Raw genomic sequence first — 7,869 nt, forward strand, 5'->3', positions numbered from 1 at the left:
TGATCATTATAGCAATGATTTCTATATAGGATACTGTGGAAAAAAACAGTTTTCCTTATGTTGAGTTCCCCTTTGAATTCTGCTGGCATAAGGACAGCAGATAAGGGGAACTCCACATAACGAAATCTGTTTTTCTATTAAAGCACGTTAAAAGTTATATAGATGTGTCTATACAATGTATTACTATATCTGTACGGTTCTGTCATACTGGTAGCTGATAGAAATCCAGGAAATGAAGAAAAATGGCCTCTGTGCAAATCCAAATTGTCTCCTGCTCCCTCTGCTCTCCCACCTTAGGACACAAATCTTCCATGTCTCTGTCTCACATTGTGTGTGTTTGCTGAGCACAGGCTGATGATGCAGACAGGGGGCAGGGTGTAATGTTACAGGAAGCGGGGCTGGATCCCCCAATCCCCTGAGTGATTCACCATCTCTGACCGGCCAGAAGCAACTACTTCAACTTCACTGGTTGTGCAAAATTCTGCAGTGAAATTAGGGCTGTGTTCACACATGTTGTAGTTTCATTGCAGTACTGCAGCGTATTCACAAAAATGATGCGGTAACAAATAAATCATGCTAAACGGCAGAGAGGATCAGAGACGGCACTGCCAATCCCACCTGGAGAAAAAAACGAGGCATAAACAGTATATACCAAGTAAGATAATATGGGATAAAGTCCTTATTGTGCGGCTCAACTTTAATGATAAAAAATGTTTGATCATAATATGTGTGTGGAGATGAAAAGAAAAAATAAATTAAAATTTTAAAAGTTCTTTACGTTATTCCAATATCAGCGTTACAGGTAGAGAATACTGTGTGGTGTTACAGGTAGAGAATAGAGCGTGCTGTGTGGTGTTACAGGTAGAGAATACAGTGTGCTGTGTGGTGTTACAGGTAGAGAATACAGTGTGCTGTGTGGTGTTACAGGTAGAAAATACAGCGCTGTGTGGTGTTACAGGTAGAGAATACAGCGTGCTGTGTGGTGTTACAGGTAGAGAATACAGCGTGCTGTGTGTTGTTACAGGTAGAGAATAAAGCGTGCTGTATGGTGTTACAGGTAGAGAATAAAGCGTGCTGTGTGGTGTTACAGGTAGAGAATACAGTGTACTATGTGTTGTTACAGGTAGAGAATACAGCGTGCTGTGTGGTGTTACAGGTAGAGAATACAGCGTGCTGTGTGGTGTTACAGGTAGAGAATACAGTGTGCTGTGTGGTGTTACAGGTAGAGAATACAGTGTGCTGTGTGTTGTTACAGGTAGAGAATACAGTGTGCTGTGTGGTGTTACAGGTAGAGAATACAGCGTGCTGTGTGGTGTTACAGGTAAAGAATACAGCGTGCTGTGTGGTGTTACAGGTAGAGAATACAGCGTGCTGTGTGGTGTTACAGGTAGAGAATACAGCGTGCTGTGTGGTGTTACAGGTAGAGAATACAGTGCTGTGTGGTGTTACAGGTAGAGAATACAGTGTGCTGTGTGGTGTTACAGGTAGAGAATACAGTGCTGTGTGGTGTTACAGGTAGAGAATACAGCGTGCTGTGTGGTGTTACAGGTAGAGAATACAGTGTGCTGTGTGGTGTTACAGGTAGAGAATACAGTGCTGTGTGGTGTTACAGGTAGAGAATACAGCGTGCTGTGGTGTTATAGGTAGAAACTATGCTGTGTGGTGTTACAGGCAGAGAATACAGCGTGCTGTGTGGTGTTACAGGTAGAGAATACAGTGTGCTGTGTGGTGTTACAGGAAGAGAATACAGCGTGCTGTGTGGTGTTACAGGTAGAGAATACAGCGTGCTGTGTGGTGTTACAGGTAGAGAATACAGCGTGCTGTGTGGTGTTACAGGTAGAGAATACAGTGTGCTGTGTGGTGTTACAGGAAGAGAATACAGCGTGCTGTGTGGTGTTACAGGTAGAGAATACAGTGTACTGTGTGGTGTTACAGGTAGAGAATACAGCGCTGTGTGGTGTTACAGGTAGAGAATACAGCGTGCTGTGTGGTGTTACAGGTAGAGAATACAGTGTGCTGTGTGGTACAGGTAGAGAATACAGTGTGCTGTGTGGTGTTACAGGTAGAGAATACAGCATGCTGTGTGGTGTTACAGGTAGAGAATACAGCGTGCTGTGTGGTGTTACAGGTAGAGAATACAGTGTGCTGTGTGGTGTTACAGGTAGAGAATACAGTGTGGTGTGTGGTGTTACAGGTAGAGAATACAGTGTGGTGTGTGGTGTTACAGGTAGAGAATACAGCGTGCTGTGTGGTGTTACAGGTAGAGAATACAGTGCTGTGTGGTGTTACAGGTAGAGAATACAGCGTGCTGTGTGGTGTTACAGGTAGAGAATACAGCATGCTGGTGGTGTTACAGGTAGAGAATACAGCATGCTGGTGGTGTTACAGGTAGAGAATACAGCGTGCTGTGTGGTGTTACAGGTAGAGAATACAGCGTGCTATGTGGTGTTACAGATAGAGAATACAGTGCTGTGTGCTGTTACAGGTAGAGAATACAGCGTGCTGTGTGGTGTTACAGATAGAGAATACAGCGTGCTGTGTGGTGTTACAGGTAGAGAATACAGTGCTGTGTGGTGTTACAGGTAGAGAATACAGCGTGCTGTGTGGTGTTACAGGTAGAGAATACAGCGTGCTGTGTGGTGTTACAGGTAGAGAATACAGCGTGCTGTGTGGTGTTACAGGTAGAGAATACTGCGTGCTGTGTGGTGTTACAGGTAGAGAATACAGCGTGCTGTGTGATGTTACAGGTAGAGAATATAGCGTGCTGTGTGGTGTTACAGGTAGAGAATACAGCGTGCTGTGTGGTGTTACAGGTAGAGAATACAGCGTGCTGTGTGGTGTTACAGGTAGAGAATACAGCGTGCTGTGTGGTGTTACAGGTAGAGAATACAGCGTGCTGTGTGGTGTGATTGATTCCCGTAGAGACTCAAAAACCGTGTTTTAGCAAAGTAAAGCGTTTGCTTTCATCAGCCTTCGTCAACCCTGACTAAGGCAAACGCTTTACTTTGCTGAAACGCGTTGGTTTTTGAGTCTCTACGGCAGGGCCGGTCTGGGACTTAAAATCAGCCCTGGCAATCAAACCCCAGCAGCCCACATACCATATCCTTCCCTATATATCATGGATAGCCGTGTAAAATACGAGCTGTAGCAAATTCTGCTTCATTTATCCATGTCCCCACTACTCCCTTAAACATGTGAACCCCACCATCAGCACCTAAAAACAATGCTATAACATGATCTGCTGTGGATTTGATGTGGCATATATATATGCACTCATTCAACTGATTAAATCAGAAGCATCAAATCCGCATTGGAATAGGTATGAACGTGCCCTTAAAGGAAACCTGTGGGGTCTATACCAGGTGCACAGCTGTAGATCCCAGCGTACAGATCAGGGACTGGATCTTTAGTCCAGTGTAAACCTCTATAATCGTTCTTTTCATTACCAGCTAAAGTGTCACAGAGGTGGAGCCACAGCAGCACCTTCTGCCCCGCCCCTGCCTGCTCTGACTGATGGACGTATAGGGTGCTGGTGCTGCTGCTGCCGCTGCTGTTGTGAAACTTTAGTTGGAAATGAAAAGGACAATTATATAAGTTTACACTGGACTAAAGGTCCTGTCTGTGATATCTCGCTCACATCTGTCTGCTGAGATCTACAGCCCTAGACCTGGTATGGACCTCACAGATTCCCTTTATAGGAGAAAAACATGGCCACCTTCTTCCAGAAATAGCGCCACACTCTTCTTCAGTTTGTGTGAGGTATTGCAGCTCAGTTCCATTGAAGTGAATGGAGCCAAGTTGTAATAACCATACACTGAGGACAGGATGGTGCTGTTTTTGGACAAAAGTTACTATATTTTTTAAATCCCTTTTATCCTGACTATGTTTGCACACCATATAATGGCGGTCAAAGCTACATAATAAGCTGCTAGATAGCCATTTCCTACTGGATATCTATCTATCTATCTATCTATCTATCTATCTATCTATCTATCTATCTATCAGTAGGGCCCCAGGAAAAATTGAAGGATATATAATGGTAACATAGGTAAGAATTTTATGTGCATGATAACAGTGTCATAGTTAATAACACCAGTAAGCAAATATCACCATAGTGTACCCGTTACTGCCATACTGTTATTAAGCAAACCCACCAATATTGCCAATACTACCAGTATATAAGTAACAAATAATATCACCCCACCATGAGCACGGCCATTATCACCACATAATGACTAATACCGCTACACTGTGACTGAATACAATCCACTATATACAACACTAATATTACCAATAATACGAGTAATACCATCACACCATGCCCACTACTCTCACCATACAGTGACTGGATAATACCACTATACCATCACACCATGCCCACTACCCTCAGCATACGGTGACTGGATAATACCACTATACCACCACACCATGCCCACTACCCTCACCATACAGTGACTGGATAATACCACTATACCACCACACCATGCCCACTACCCTCACCATACAGTGACTGGATAATACCACTATACCATCACACCATGCCCACTACCCTCACCATACAGTGACTGGATAATACCACTATACCATCACACCATGCCCACTACCCTCACCATACAGTGACTGGATAATACCATTATACCATCACACCATGCCCACTACCCTCACCATACAGTGACTGGATAATACCACTATACCATCACACCATGCCCACTACCCTCAGCATACGGTGACTGGATAATACCACTATACTATCACACCATGCTCACTACCCTCACCATACAGTGACTGGATAATACCACTATACCATCACACCATGCCCACTACCCTCACCATACAGTGACTGGATAATACCACTATACCATCACACCATGCCCACTACCCTCAGCATATGGTGACTGGATAATACCACTATACCATCACACCATGCCCACTGCCCGCAGCATACAGTGACTGGATAATACCACTATACCATCACACCATACCCACTACTCCCACCATACAGTGACTGGATAATACCACTATACCATCACACCATACCCACTACTCCCACCATACAGTGACTGGATAATACCACTATACCATCACACCATGCCCACTACCCTCACCATACAGTGACTGGATAATACCACTATACCATCACACCATACCCACTACTCTCACCATACAGTGACTGGATACCACTATACCATCACACCATGCCCACTACCCTCACCATACAGTGACTGGATAATACCACTATACCATCACACCATGCCCACTGCCAGCAGCATACAGTGACTGGATAATACCACTATACCATCACACCATGCCCACTGCCAGCAGCATACAGTGACTGGATAATACCACTATACTGGCACCAAATAACAGCCACTATATAAAGACCAATATTCTCCCAGAACAGTGACAATAGAACACAGATGTCACACTCCGGCCCTCCAGCTGTTACAGAACTACAAATCCCATCATGCCTGGACAGCTAAAGCATGGTGGGAATTGTAGTTTTGCAACACCTGGAGGGCCGGAGTTTGACACCCCTGATACTGAGGTAGATCCCAGCTGTATAAAGGTTCTGCAGACCTGATAAGTGATTATAGTGCAATTACATCCTGTCACACAGTAGGCGTCTTCTCTGCATGAAGAGACGTCCACTTTTCCTTTTCTTCTCCATCTGGCTCCGGCCATCATGAAGGCTTCTCTGGCCATGACTCCTCTCCACGGGATCTGCCAGACAGACATATTAGGCTTCATGCTCCAGCAACATCCTCATCTATACATCCCCCCCCCATATAGAATAGACCCCCTGCTGTACATCCCCCCCATATAGAATAGCCCCCCTGCTGTACATCCCCCCATATAGAATAGACCCCCTGCTGTACATCCCCCTATATAGAATAGCCCCCCTGCATCCCCTCCCATATAGAATAGCCCCCTGCACCCCCTCCATATAGAATAGCCCCCTGCATCCCCCTCCATATAGAATAGCCCCCTGCATCCCTCCATATAGAATAGCCCCCTGCATCCCCCTCCCATATAGAATAGTCCCCTGCATCCCCCTCCCATATAGAATAGTCCCCTGCATCCCCCTCCCATATAGAATAGCCCCCTGCATCCCCCTCCCATATAGAATAGCCCCCCTGCATCCCCCTCCCATAAAGAATAGCCCCCTGCATCCCCCTCCTGTATAGAATAGCCCCCCTGCATCCCCCTCCCATATAGAATAGCCCCCCTGCATCCCCCTCCCATACAGAATAGCCCCCCTGCACCCCCCTCCTATACAGAATAGCCCCCTGCATCCCCCTCCCATATAGAATAGCCCCCTGCATCCCCTCCTGTATAGAATAGCCCCCTGCATCCCCTCCTGTATAGAATAGCCCCCTGCATCCCCCTCCAATACAGAATAGCCCCCCTGCATCCCCCTCCCATATAGAATAGCCCCCCTGCATCCCCCTCCCATATAGAATAGCCCCCTGCATCCCCCTCCCGTATAGAATAGCCCCCTGCATCCCCCTCCCATATAGAATAGCCCCCCTGCATCCCCCTCCCATATAGAATAGCCCCCCTGCATCCCCCTCCCATATAGAATAGCCCCCTGCATCCCCCTCCCATATAGAATAGCCCCCTGCATCCCCCTACCATATAGAATGGCCCCCCTGCACCCCCTCCCATATAGAATAGCCCCCTGCACCCCCTCCTGTATAGAATAGCCCCCTGCATCCCCCTCCTATATAGAATAGCCCCCTGCACCCCCTCCCATATAGAATAGCCCCCTGCACCCCCTCCCATATAGAATAGCCCCCTGCACCCCCTCCTGTATAGAATAGCCCCCTGCACCCCCTCCTGTATAGAATAGCCCCCTGCACCCCCTCCTGTATAGAATAGCCCCCTGCATCCCCCTCCCATATAGAATAGCCCCCCTGCATCCCCCTCCCATATAGAATAGCCCCCCTGCATCCCCCTCCTGTATAGAATAGCCCCCTGCATCCCCCTCCTGTATAGAATAGCCCCCTGCACCCCCTCCTGTATAGAATACCCCCCCTGCATCCCCCTCCCATATAGAATAGCCCCCCTGCACCCCCTCCCATATAGAATAGCCCCCTGCACCCCCTCCTGTATAGAATAGCCCCCTGCACCCTCTCCTGTATAGAATAGCCCACTGCACCCCCTCCTGTATAGAATAGCCCCCTGCATCCCCCTCCCATATAGAATAGCCCCCCTGCATCCCCCTCCCATATAGAATAGCCCCCCTGCATCCCCCTCCTGTATAGAATAGCCCCCCTGCATCCCCCTCCTGTATAGAATAGCCCCCTGCACCCCCTCCTGTATAGAATAGCCCCCTGCACCCCCTCCCATATAGAATAGCCCCCTGCACCCCCTCCTGTATAGAATAGACCCCCTGCATCCTCCTCCAATATGGAATAGCCCCCCCCTGCACCCCCCTCCTATATAGAATAGCCCCCCTGCATGGCCACATGTGAAGGGGTTAAAAAAAAAAAAAAAACATTCTCACCTCACCTCGCTCCCAGCAGCTTCTTCCTCGGCTGCATCTTCGGTCCACGGGGGCGGCGGCTCTCCTCTCTCTCCTCCAGGTCCTCAGCGGCGCGTCAGGGAAGTGACGTCACCGCTGGGGGCCTGGTGGAGGTGGCTGCAGACGTGCCTGCGAGCGGCACGTCTGCGGCCCTCGGCACTCGGGGGGGGGGGGGATAACAGGGCAGAGACACGCCACCGCAGCCCCCTCCCGCCACCACAGCCCGCTCACCTCGCCTCGGCTGGCCCGCTCCTGACGTGCTCCGCCAATCAACGAGGGGCCGCATCGGCCCCACGTTGATTGGATTGGAGGAGCATGTCAGGAGCGGGCCGCAGCGGTGATTT

The sequence above is a fragment of the Dendropsophus ebraccatus genome, chromosome 3 (assembly GCF_027789765.1).
Source record: "Dendropsophus ebraccatus isolate aDenEbr1 chromosome 3, aDenEbr1.pat, whole genome shotgun sequence".
Classification (NCBI taxonomy): domain Eukaryota; kingdom Metazoa; phylum Chordata; class Amphibia; order Anura; family Hylidae; genus Dendropsophus; species Dendropsophus ebraccatus.